Source organism: Lactuca sativa, chromosome 3 (assembly GCF_002870075.4).
Source record: "Lactuca sativa cultivar Salinas chromosome 3, Lsat_Salinas_v11, whole genome shotgun sequence".
Taxonomy (NCBI): Eukaryota; Viridiplantae; Streptophyta; class Magnoliopsida; order Asterales; family Asteraceae; genus Lactuca; species Lactuca sativa.
In genome coordinates, this window is record NC_056625.2 from 256,349,349 (window position 1) to 256,363,551 (window position 14,203).

The following is a 14,203-nucleotide window of genomic DNA, read 5'->3' on the forward strand; positions in this document are numbered from 1 at the left end:
TTAGATCGCAAGACGAAGGAGCTAAGGAGCAAGAGGGTAGAATTAGTAAAGGTGCAGTGGCAACACTGCAAGGGTTCGGACAGGACGTGGGAGCCCGAAGAGGAAATGAGGTAACACTACCTAGAGTTGTTTCCCAAGACAGCAGACTTCGAGGACGAATTCTAAGACAAGTGGGGGAGAATTGTAACACCCGGTCTCAGGTATACATTTAAATTCAAGTCAAACTTCATATTTTACTCTTGGACTCGGTGAGTTGGAGGCTCAACTTGTCGAGTAGGATCGACTCCGCGTCGGGGGATTAAGTGACCTACTCGACGAGTTAGAAGACCATATTAAGAGGTTTTTGGCTCAAAAATCTTGGTCCTTGATGTTGGGACGTCCCAAGTGGTTCATATCTAAGATCGAGGCTCATAAGAGGAGTACATGGCTTAAATATGCAAGCTTTATGGCCATGATAGCCCCATGCATCTTGTAGACCTCATTTTTGGGTCTTTTGAGCTTAAAGTCCCATGCATGGACGTAAAGTTCATGACTTTACGTGTTATATCGATTGTAGGAGCCCAGATCTACCTTTTGAATGAGTTTTGCACAACAGAAATCAAGTTATGGACATGGACATTAGTCGACTCGGCGAGTCGTTCTTGGGACTCGACTAGTCGGGGGTTTGGTTTCCCCAACCTTTTATGATTCGAAGGAATCCAGTTTAGTTTAGATGGGATTTAGATGAGCCCAGAGGAAGGACTCAATGAAATAGACATAGTTATGGACCTAGAAACCATGGGACTCGACGAGTGTATGAATGTACTCGGTGAGTCCAAAGCAATCTCCCAACCCATGAAGATGGAATCGATGAGTTGTTCATACAACTCGGCGAGTCACAGACTAGACACGCTCATATGATGAAGATTAACTCGATGAGTTCAAGGAAGAACTCGACCAGTTAGTCGAAGATTTTCCCGATGATATGATTGAAGGAGAGCTCATCGAGTTCTTGCTAGACTCAACGAGTAGAGTCGGTTTGGGGACAGGTGAAAGAATAGGGCCTCGGCGAGTTGGCAGGCCAACTCGGTGAGTCGAGTCAACTGGAAGTTGACTTTGACCAGGATGTTGACTTTAGCCATGGGTAAAATGGTCATTTTACCCTAAGATTAGTTATCAGTTTTTGACTAAGTGTCTTTATGGAAATTATAGCCGGATAGTCGCCGGAGCAGCAGGCAGAGATTTCTCACTCAGAGTTTCAGCGGTCAGACATACCAGGTGAGTTTTCCTTAAGTAGGAATAGGTCTAAGGCACTAAGGCCGGCCCGTTTATGTAGTTACAGTATGTCGGGGTTAGCCCGATGCAGTTTATATGTGCAATTTATGTGTTTAGTTTATTCCGGACTTCGGTCCGATGCCTGGGTGGTCCGGAGAAGTAGTTATGTATGCTTGATGTCTTTGTGATTCATGCATGTTTATGTTATGTGTTATATGTTGCGGACTCTGGTCCGATGTCGGGCAAGCCCGATGCAGTTTATGTGAATATGTTATATGTTTACGTTTATGTTATGCTCAGTCTATTACGGACTTCGGTCCGATGCCGGGCGGAGCCCGATGTAGTGGGTGGGTACCAAGTTATTCCAAACTTCGGTCCAATGCCGGGCGGGGCCCGATGCAGTGGGCGAGGCCCAGTAGTTGTATATGTGCTTTGTATGGTATGTGGTAGTTTGGGGAGCTCACTAAGCTTCGTGCTTATAGTTTCAGTTTTGGTTTCAGGTACTTCAGCTAGCAAAGGGAAGGGCTCGAGCTGATGGCATGACACACACCACAGTTGATTAGCCTAGGAGTTACTCTGATATTTTATGAGACAATTATTTGTTGACAGATTTTATGAGATTCGAAATATATGTTTGATGATTTTATTTTATGATGATGAGATTATGTTTGTCAAATGATTTTAAAAACAAATTTTTTGGCTTGTATTTTTTAGATGTTTCACTTTCTTCCTTTGAATTAAGAGCTCTTTATTTGTTTTTTTCTTATATTCTTTGTCTTTATTTATTAGTCGTATTGTAGCATTTACATTAGGCCTTGAAAAAGTTGCATAACGCCTAAACCAACCTTTTGACCAAAAGTTGCATTAGGTAAAGTTGCATTGGATCTAAGACAACTTTTTCCTTCGAAAATGCAACCTTTTTTTAGATAGTTGCAATTTTTTTTAAATGCAACTTTTTTTATTGCAACATGTGTTATGCAAAAGCAACTTTTTAATGCTCATATGCAGCTTTTTTTTAACCGTTTTAGTTACGAAAATGCAATCTTTTTTTATAATAAATTGCAATCTTTATTATGTTTCTGGTAAAGAATTGCAACCTTTCTATACAACATATGCAACATTTATTATGTCTTTAATTGCAAAAAATGCAACATTGTTTACAGTCAAACGCAACTTTATTTTTGTGATTTTTCTAATTTCAGTGTGACATTTTTTTCCTAATCATATAGATGCTACATATGTTTACTACATTGCTACAAATATTCATTACTACTAAAATTACAACATAACAATAATACATAAATATATTATATAATTTTATGGTCTCCTTTGACATGTCTAAATTCAAAATAACAACCATAAATCAAAGTCAACACAAAATTGTCAACTATAATCAACTATATATATATATATATATATATATATATATATATATATATATATATATATATATATATATATATATATTAAAAACATTCTAGTCATGTATTAAAAATAGAAGATAAATCATATTAGCAACTATCAATCTTCTCGAGGTTGTTGTTCCGCCAACTTTTGCATCATGGCTTCAAGGTTTTCTTGTTGGTTTTTAATATCTATTCACATAAGTTCTAATTCAGCCTGTATTTTTCATGGTTCTCTTGAATCTCTTTCCGCATTTCAATCAACTCATTTATTCCAAGTTCATTTGCTTTGAATGATTCCATAAGTCTCACCGAAATCATGTATGATGCATCACCACCCACTTTTTTTATCAGTCTATTAGTAACACCTCTACCATATAGTCGACAGCATCCATCATTATCTTTTTTCATCACAATCATATAAGGATCTACGACATCACTTTCATTTTCTAGATGTTCGCACTTCTTCATTTGTTCCTACAAGGTTATTAAAAATGAATAGGATAATTTTAGTAAAGCATCTACCATTAAAACATTATTTATATTGTAAAAAAACTGCCCTTTAATGGAAAAAACAGTTTTTTAATTGTGTAAAAGACAACTACTTTATGTCTAAAAATCTCCTATCAAAAGATTGTTTTATGTAAAAAAACTGCATTGTAACATCTAAAAAAACTACATTTTAACATGTAAACAATTGTACTTTAACGTATAAAAAACTGCATTTTAATATATAAAAAATTGCAATTGAATGTCTAAAAAACTACAATTTAATGTCTAAAAATATAGTTTACTATCAAAAGGAAAAACCTATTGTAAAATTGAAATACAAACTTACAATTTTATTTGCCGTATCATCATCTGTATCAAGACATACATGCTCATCTGTCCTTTTACGTATATGTTCAAACATTTGAGTTAGAGTGGGGAATTCCTTGTTTGTATATTCATTTTTCTATACTCATGATAACATAAATATCAAACAGAAAGTATCAAAGTGTAGGAAGATAAAAACACAAATCACAAGCAAAAAGATGACGTTAATTACCATCTCGTCACAAATTCTAGCAACACTTTTTGGACTAGCCGTGTGCATATTTTTTGGAGATTTGCGTATTTCTTTTGCCCGCGAATAGCGTTTCTACACACACACACACACATATATATATATATATATATATATATATATATATATATATATATATATATATATAATTCAACTGAAATACACCAAAAAACAAGTCAAATATTAAAAAACACTAGAAATAAAGATAATGTTTATGAAATTACCGCCACATCTTTTTTTATTCCATAACACTAATAGTTTTGAGAACTCTTCTTGAGGAATGCATTCAGGTTGGTTCTTTCATCTTGTTTTATTGTCCTTAAATTAATAGAAGTGTTTTTTTTCTTGAACCTACATTTGTATACCTTATACGAATTTCCAATTGTCCCAAGAACCCAAGTTTTAGCATCATCGGGCACATCGTATTTCCCCATAAAAATCAGTAATTAGTAAAATGAAAGGAAAATAAAAGAAGATGGAAGAATAAAGCTACTTAAAAACTTACCAATGCATACTCCTATATCTTATCTTTATGAGGAACTTTGTGCCATGAAGTACATGTCAATGGGGCATAACTATGGGTACAAGCTATTTCCTACTACGTCCTTCCCCTTTGTTATCGGTTCGACGGGTTGTCCATACTCATTACATATAATGACCTCACATTGATTAACTTTCCACGTGTGAACAACATGTAACATTGTTGGTCCTCTTTTCTTGGGTGTGGAAATTATTACATTCCAACATAGAATTATATATATATATATATATATATATATATATATATATATATTTCAATAAGAGTCAATTGTCTATTTTCTCCGCTTTTGATACAATTATGCTTTTCTGCATTTTGTTTGAATACATCCCTTCCTCTTTGCGGTCCTTTATTCCTTAAGATTAATTCACTCATACTAGTTTTTGCTCTAGATTGTTTTTCTTTTGTTACATTCGAAACCAATGGATACTTATTAGAGACATTTGGAACAATCACCCAACGTTGCCTTGTTAAATTAGCAATTCTGTTCATGGACATTGGTGCAATATACTGTGGATGATTTTGCTGTAACAAATTTACTTTTCATTATATAAGATCAACATCAAAATGAAACAATTAAAGATTTGCTAATCTGATTACCTTTTTGGATACTTCAACACTTCTAGCAACTTCGTGGTAATCTCCATCATTATTATCACCAAAATCAGGAATATAGTCTAAATCTCTAGCACCGGTATATAATGGTTTCACTTGTTTTTTCTTTGATTTTTGACTTTCTACCAAACTTGTCAAAGAATATGCAATGCTTTTAAATCCTACATCTTTTAGTCTTGCTTGGTTTTCTTGAACCCTCAAAAGCCTATTCTTCGCATAATCATTCATTTCTTTATGTGTACTTTGATGTTGCTTGCTTTATTTTCCCATTACTGGCCTGCTCAAAAGTGAAATTATCAATTTAAGTTCAAAATACATAATACTAGCATTGTAGTATCACTTACATGTAATATTTTCCTACAAACATAAAATTAAATAAAAAAAGAAACAAAAACTTGACAAATAAGGCACAATGCAACTCTGATGCTTATGATTAAACTGAATGTATGTCATATTGACTTAGGCCTTGCTAGGTGGAATATATCCATCAAGAGAGGAAGTAAGAAATGGTATACTTTCATACATGACAACGATACTCTAACATATGATGAAATTTGGATCCTTCAGGTTGAACCATCTCACAAAAAGATGTTGATGGAACCACTCAATTTTATTTGCAACTGCAAGAAAGACAAGCTAAAATGGATGTGTGATTGCAAATAAGACAACATGAAATTAATGTGCTACGGTCATTTTGAGACATTTGAACAATTAACTTGGTAATCTGCTAAATAGTTTTTAGCTTTATGTTTTTTTTAAAACATTTGTAATGTATTTGATACATTTTTCTTATAATGAATATTTGTTTTGCGGTTGAATATGAATGTGATTTTAGGTCACATGTATTTGGTTTTTCTATATTTTGGGCTGAAAAAATATGGATTTTATTACAATTAAATTTTAGTCTTTTTAAATAAAATCATTTTAGTGACGGATATCAACGGATACATATTATGTAGTAAAATATTCTGTAGGCAATTCTTAGGAAATGATTATGTAGGGAATCAGTAGGTAATAATGATGTAGGGAATCTGTAGTAAAATAGGTTTTTGTAGGTAATCTGTAGGTAAATTACCAACAAAAATTTCCATAGTCCATATGTAGGAAATTCTGTAGGCAAAGCGTGGCAACCAATTACCCACGAGCTATATTCCTATGGAGCTGTTTCCGTAAGCAATCCGTAGGTAACCCCTTTTATCTACAAATTACCTACGAAATCTGTTGTAGGTAAATAGGTAGTTTTCTAGTAGTGAAATAACTAATTGTGAGACTCATGTATTACATGTGATAATTTTAAAAAAATAACTATATATATATATATATATATATATATATATATATATATATATATATATATATATATAATGTCAAAATATTTAAAAACTTTGAATTTATAAGAAAATAAGAAAAATAATGAATTATTATGATGAAAATGTTTTTTTTATATTTTAAATTTAAACAAATAATTTAAATAAATAAAAGAAAGTAATGAGATTTAATTTTGGTAATTTTGAAATTAAAACGTAAGTTCGTTAATAAAATTGATATATATTTATTACTATATTTATTGCAATTATTACGTTAAAAGATTATATGAAATTTAATAAAATAGAAAAATTTATAAAATGACATGTGTAAAAAAAAAATTCAAAATAACCACAAAATGACATTTGACAAGTTGAATGAGAGTGTGACAAGTGGAAAAAAAATAACCTTCATTTATTAGAGACTAGTTGTTAGCCCATGTATTACACGAGTTAATTTAAAAAAAAATTAAATATAAATGTCAAAATATTTGAGAACTTTGAATTTATAAGAAAATAAGAAAAATAATGAATTATTACAATAAAAATGTTTTTAATCTTTTAAATTTAAACAAATAATTTAAATAAATAAAAGAAACAAATAAACTTTAATTTTGAGAATTTTGAAATTAAAAGATAAGTTTATTAATCAAATTGATATCCATTTATTACTATATTGATTGCAATTATTATATTAAAATATTATATGAAATTTAATAAAATATAAAAACTCATAAAATTACATGTGGAAAAAAAATTAATTTACAATAACCATAAAATGACATTTGATAAATTGAATGAGACTCTGACAAGTGACAAAAAAATCTTCATTTATTAGAGAGGACTAGGTATGAGACCTATGTATTACATGTGTTTATTTAAAAGAAAAACTTAAATAGAAAATTTTAAACATTTGAGAAGTTTGAATTTATAAGAACAATTAGAAAAATATTAAATTATAAAAATAAAGTGTTTTTTATTAAATTTAAACAAATAATTTAGATAAAAAAAACAATGAAGCTTTAATTTAGTAATTATAAAAATATTTGTTTTGAGTCGTTTAAAAAAATAATAATGGAAGTTCAGTAAGGAAATTAATATTTATTTATTATTGAATTTAAATATAATGTGGAATTAATAAAATAAAACAACCATAATTTTATGTGGATTAAAAATTAATTGAAATTATCATAAAATAAATAATAATCCTATTTAAAGAAATAGACAGGGGACCTCACGTATTTTTTTTTTATCTTTATCTAAACTAAAACCTAAAAAACGTAGCTCCACAAGTACCCTATGACGAATCATGGGACAGTTCAGAAATTTCTGCACCGCGGAATCGCCACTGGCTTCAATTCTTTGACTTTCACATTAAACATCATGGAGAAGGAGACCAGACGGTGGAGGAATCTATTCCGCAATGTCGAAATGTAACATGAATTGATGGCAGCCGGAGTCAGAATCATCGAAGTTGGATGGTGTTGGGCGACTCTAACCTCATCGAAGATCCGAAATAACTGATTCTTGTCATCATGGGCTGCCTGAGTAGTCGGTTCAGTTGTTCATCAGTTTTCATGGATAGAAGGTGAATTATGGGTCCATGGAACTTTTACATCAACAAATAAGTTTCACTTGCAAAGTGTTATTCGCTACCCTACGTCGGTGTAAACCGTTTAATTAATATATTTTAATTGAGAACAAATGGATATTAATAGTTCTCTCTCTTTATCTTTCCGTTGAAACTCCTCAATTGCAACTTTAACTTTAACTTTGTGCAACTTTAACTTTAACTTTGAGGACATTAATATAATCTGAAATGGATCTCACTCTTCATCCATTTCTGCTGCATATAATTGAAATCATTCCCTCTTTGCATCCGTTTGATCGACACCTCTACTATATTCTCTGCTGTTACCATAAACCATGGCTGAAATCGTTCTTTCTGCATTCTTGACAGTGGTCTTTGAAAAGCTGACCTCTGAAGCCTTGAAGAAGATTGCACACTCCAAAGGAATTGATTCTGAGCTCAAGAAATTGAAGAAGACATTAGACCAGATCCAAGATCTGCTTAATGATGCCTCGCAGAAGGAAGTAACTAATGAAGCCGTTAAAAGATGGCTGAATGGTCTCCAACATTTGGCTTACGACATTGACGACCTACTTGACGATTTGGCAACCGAGGCTATCGAACGTGAGTTGACTGAGAAATCTGGATCCACTAGCAGCAAGGTAAGAAAGCTAATCCCAAGTTGTTGCACAAGTTTCACACTAAGTAGTAGGATGCATGCCAAGTTAGATGATATTGCCACCAAATTACGAGAACTGGTAGAGGCAAAAAATAATCTTGGTTTAAGTGTGATAGCAAATGAAAAGCCCAAAGTTGAAAGATATGAGGCATCTTTGATAGATCCTAGTGGTATTGTTGGACGTGAGTATGAAAAGAATAAATTGCTTAAGAAGCTATTGGGGGATAGGGATGAATTTAGTAGTCAAAACTTCACCATAGTGCCCATAGTTGGTATGGGTGGTGTAGGCAAAACAACTCTAGCTAGAATGTTGTATGATGAAAAGGAGGTGAAGGATCACTTCAAACTCAGGGCTTGGGTTTGTGTTTCTGATGAATTTAATATCCTCAATATAAGCAAAGTAATTTATCAATCTGTAACCGGGGAAAAAAAGGAGTTTGAAGACTTAAATCTGCTTCAAGAAGCTCTTAAAGAAAAACTTTGGAATCAGTTATTTCTAATAGTTCTGGATGATGTGTGGTCTGAAAGCTATCGTGATTGGGAGAAATTAGTGGGCCCATTTTTTTCGGGGTCTCCTGGAAGTATGATTATCATGACAACTCGGAAGGAGCAATTGCTAAGAAAGCTGGGTTTTCCTCATCAAGACCCTTTGCAAGGTCTATCACATGACGATGCTTTGTCTTTGTTTGCTCAACATGCATTGGGTGTAGATAACTTCGATACACATCCAACACTAAGGCCACATGGGGAATTGTTTGTGAAAAAATGTGATGGCTTGCCCTTAGCTTTAATAACACTTGGGAGGTTATTGAGGAAAAAAACAGATGAGGAAGAATGGAAGGAGTTGTTGGATAGTGAGATATGGAAGTTAGGAAAGAGAGATGAGATTGTTCCGGCTCTTAGACTAAGCTACAATGATCTTTCTGCCACTTTGAAGCTGTTGTTTGCATATTGCTCTTTGTTTCCCAAGGATTATGAGTTTGACAAAGAGGAGTTGATTCTATTGTGGATCGCAGAAGGGTTTTTGCACCAACCAACTACGAACAAGTCAAAGCAATGGTTAGGTCTTGAATATTTTGAAGAGCTGCTGTCAAGATCATTTTTTCAACAAGCCCCTGATGACAAATCGGTGTTTGTGATGCATGACCTCATGAATGACTTGGCTACATTTGTTGCTGGAGATTTTTTTTCAAGGTTAGACATAGAGATGAAGAAGGAATTTAGGATGGAAGCTTTGGAGAAGCACCGCCATATGTCATTTGTTTGTGAGGATTACATGGTCTACAAAAGGTTCAAGCCACTCAAAGGAGCTAAAAATTTGAGAACGTTTTTAGCATTGTCTGTTGGGGTGGTAGAAAGTTGGGCTATATTTTACTTATCAAATAAGGTCCTGAGTGACTTACTTCAGGAGTTACCATTGTTAAGGGTCCTCAGTTTGAGTGATCTTAGCATAACCGAGGTACCAGAAGTCGTTGGTAGTATGAAGCACTTGCGGTATCTTAATCTATCTCGAACTAAAATTATCCATTTACCGGAAAATGTCTGCAATCTTTATAATCTACAGACACTGATCGTTTCCGGCTGTCATAAATTGATTAAGTTGCCGGAGAGCTTCTCCAAGCTTAAAAATTTGCAGCATTTTGACATGAGGGGTAGTTTCAGGTTGAAGAAGATGCCCTTAGGGATTGGTGAGTTGAAAAGTCTTCAAACTCTCTTCAGTGACATTGGCTTAGCAATAACCGAGCTTACAAAATTGCAAAGTCTCCATGGAAAAGTTTGTATTGTGGGGCTCGGCAGTGTGCAGAATGCAATGGATGCACGTGCGGCGAACTTATCGCGAATGAGGTTTAGTGAGTTAGAGTTGAATTGGGGTTCTGAGTTTAATTCTCTTCGAACGGAAACACATGAAAAAGAGGTCCTCAATGAGCTGAAGCCTCATAATAATACTTTGAAAAAGCTTGAAATCGTGTCATATAGGGGTATAGAGTTTCCCAATTGGGTTGGGGATCCCTCATTTCTTCGGTTGACTAAAGTGTCGATTGATGACTGTGAAGAATGTACATGTCTACCAAGACTTGGGCAACTACCATCACTGAGGAAGCTGATTATTGGTTGGATGAGTAAGGTTAAGGTTGTAGGCTTGGAGTTTCTTGGGACCGGCCTTGCATTTCCTTCACTTGAAATCCTACGGTTTGATAGTATGTCAGGGTGGGAGGAATAGTCAACAAATAGTGGGGCGTTTCCTTGCCTTCAAGAGCTTCGTATTGAAGATTGTCCTAATCTGGTTCGGGTCTCCCTCGAAGCACTACCTTCACTCAGGGTTTTGAAACTAATAAAATGTGATCATGGTTTATTGAAAAGCCTGGTCAAGGTAGCTTCATCAATCACCAAGTTGAAAATAGATGATATTTCAGGACTTACCGATGAACTGTGGAGAGGTGTGACAGGGTATCTTGGTGCAGTTGAATACGTAAGCATCAAACGGTGTAACGACATAAGATACTTGTGGGGATCAGAAGCAGAGGCAAGTATGGTTCTTATGAATTTAAAAATGTTGGATTTAAGAGAATGTAAAAGTTTGGTGAGTTTAGGGGAGAAAGAGGAGGATATTATTAATAGTGGGAGCAACCTAACATCTTTTCGGATCTTGAAAGTATCGGATTGTAACAGCTTGGAGCATTGCAGTTGTCCAGATAGCATGGAGGATTTGGATATTGAAAGTTGTGATTCAATTACATCCGTCTCCTTCCCAACAGGAGGAATGCAAAAGCTCAGGTCACTTGTCATCACCAATTGCAAGAAACTATTGGAAAAGGAGTTGGTTGAATCTGAAATCAACATACATAATTGGCCAAATCTGAAATCGATCACTACGTTGGGTTACTTCATTAACCTCGTCAGGTTGACAATAATAGAGTGTTCGAGTATGGAGTCATTTCCTGACCATGAGTTGCCAAATCTCACCTCTTTAACACATCTGGATATACAAAAGTGTACAAGTACGGATGCATCTTTTCCTCGTGGGCTTTGGCCTCCAAAATTGACTTGCCTTGAAATAGGAGGGTTGAAGAAGCCCATCTCCGAGTGGGGCCCACAGAATTTTCCAACCTCACTTGTTGACCTAAGATTATATGGCGGACCATATGATGACATTAGAAGTTTTGGTGAATTGTTGCATCTTCTTCCTTCATCCCTTACTGATTTTGGTATAGATGGATTTGAGAAACTGGAATCAGTTTCAAGTGGACTGCAACACCTCACCTCCCTCCAACGTCTCATCATTCAGAACTGCCCAAAGACGAGAGATCTACCAGAAAACTTGTTGCCTTTGCTTCTGGTATTTTGGATCACTGGATGCCCAAATCTGAAACAAAAGATTAGTAGAGGAGGTATCTATTGGCCCCACGTCTCCCTTATCCCTTGCTTGCGGATAGACCGAATTTTACCAAATGAAATATGAAGGCATGCCCCTCTTCTTTGAAATCTTTTAGTTAGTTATGCTTATATAATATATTTAGTAACTCATTCAAACAATTTTTCTCTACATATTTTTTAGGTACAACCTTAATTACAAGTACGTTTTTTTTGATGGATGTGATTAGGAATTAGGATTATTACATGGAAAGGTCATGATGGAAACAATAGGAATACATTCAAATCATGAAACATTTTGATGATGTATCAAAATCAACTAATAGCAACCAGGGTTTGTATACATTTCACAATGCCAATTAATATGTTGTCCATCAATGATGCATTTCATCCAATATTAATGCTAATGTATTTTGATGCCTCTAAATATGATTCCATATACTTGTGAAACCATTAAGAACATAAATCCTGTTTGATTATCTTTTTAAGGTGTTTTATATATTTGTTAAATTTATTTTTTAGAAATATTTAATTTAAATTCCTATCTTACTAATTGAGGTCAAATGTATTTTTCTCACTCTTCCACACTTATAGTCGAGCAATAAAAGATCAAATGTTGGTGGATGCAATGACTTTTTAAATGAAAGCATCAGAGGAAATAAAAGATCAAATGATGATGGTTTACAGAGAAACACATTTATATGGTGCTGCTTCTGATTTACAAGGTTTGTTTCTATCAGACTCACAAACAGGGATGTTCACTGAAAGCCCTTATATGGCTAATTTTTTTTTCCAAATTTTCTACTTCAGTTTTTCTTGTTCTAAATTTGTTTAAAATGGAATGTTGATGTATATATAGGTGAATGACTTACTGCCCAACGATCATCCATGAAAGTTAACTGCAGAACTCCTCCTAATGATCCAAGCTGTGAAGGCTCAATTTCTACATAGCCTTTATGTTGCAATCTTGTTTTGCTTTTATATAACTTTGCGATATTTACATGTTTTCTAGACTTGATTGAACCCAAAGAGAAAGAGAACATCTTGTTTTCATCAAGAGCATCCTATGACGTTTATGTTTGAAAGTTGGATTGAAAACATAGCAAAAAAAGATAACTCCATCTGCTATTCAAAAAAGTTGAAAACAGAGTCCATGTATCCTTAACTTTCATTGGATGATGTATAACTTTAATAACTCATTTTGCTTTCTGATAAAATTATTTGCCAGCAGACAGAATGCACTTTGAATTACGCTTTTTAATTTATTACTATCTTTGATATTTTTTGCTTTTCTCCACTCTAGATTCTTGTATACTTTCTTTGGAGAAACTAAGTTCTATATTTACAAATAGTTATTGATTTACACCTAATGGTACTACTGGAATAATGTCCTCTAGAGAACTTCCGGATGTAAAATGACAATGAGCATATGGTCAGTTGTAGATGCTAAACTACAAAGAATCGTTAACCCTTTAGGACCTTATATTTTATGAAATAAAATAAACTTTGTTTGGACTCATAGTTGATGGTGTTAATTGCTCTTTTACATAAATTCCTCCAACCACTCAAACTTTGTACTACAACATTAATAATACATACAACCATCATAGCGAGTTACCTTTGTTATTTATTACTCAATGATTTTAGAACGTCAATTTGATTCTGTATTTATAGTATGTATTATATTGTTTTGGTGTGATTAGTAATTCTACCTCAAATACAAAATATATAAAGTTATTTTATGTATTTTGTTTGATGTTCCAAATCAACATATACTGATATACAACTACTAATTGTGAGCAAAATGTAAATGACTATCTTTTGAACAAGTAAACAAATACCGAAGTAAAAGAAGTTTTCTACAACTAAAGATTAAAAAAACAAAAGTTTAGCATTAAAACTGACAGCTGTGGGATTTGAACCCACGCCCTTTCGGACCAGAGCCTAAATCTGGCGCCTTAGACCACTCGGCCAAACTGTCTAGCTGATAATTATACCTGGATTACTGGTACTGATCCTGTAATACAATACATAAACTTTGAAGACACAACATGCAGATTGAACTAAAAGAGCTGTTGTACGCATATTATGACTCTAAAAACAAAACAGATCATATGAACGCCTATCATTTTACTAAATATATTAGATTATAACCCGCGTTAAACGCGGAGAACGCATAAAAAAACATACAAATGTCTATAGATGTTGCATAATAATTATAAAAAAGATTATGATTATTAGTATTATTGAAATGTGTAGAAGATACATTGAAATTGATAAATATCTATAATTGTTGAATAACCTCTTTGTTTACAACATTTTTTGTTTTATTAATTGAATGACCTTTATCGCCACATATGGTTATGATATTGTTATATAAGCATAAGTATTCTAATTAGACA

General features: G+C 33.6%; 1 non-coding gene and 1 pseudogene across 1 annotated transcript; one reads left to right on the forward strand and one right to left on the reverse strand.

The window, feature by feature from the left end:
- Positions 1–7,436: 7,436 nt before the first annotated feature.
- On the forward strand, positions 7,437–13,081 carry LOC111883315 (putative disease resistance RPP13-like protein 1; annotated as a pseudogene).
- Positions 13,082–13,702: 621 nt separating this feature from the next.
- Positions 13,703–13,782, reverse strand: TRNAL-UAG (transfer RNA leucine (anticodon UAG)). The gene has a single exon. It is a non-coding gene; the product is annotated as a tRNA-Leu (tRNA).
- Between the last annotated feature and the right edge of the window lie 421 nt (positions 13,783–14,203).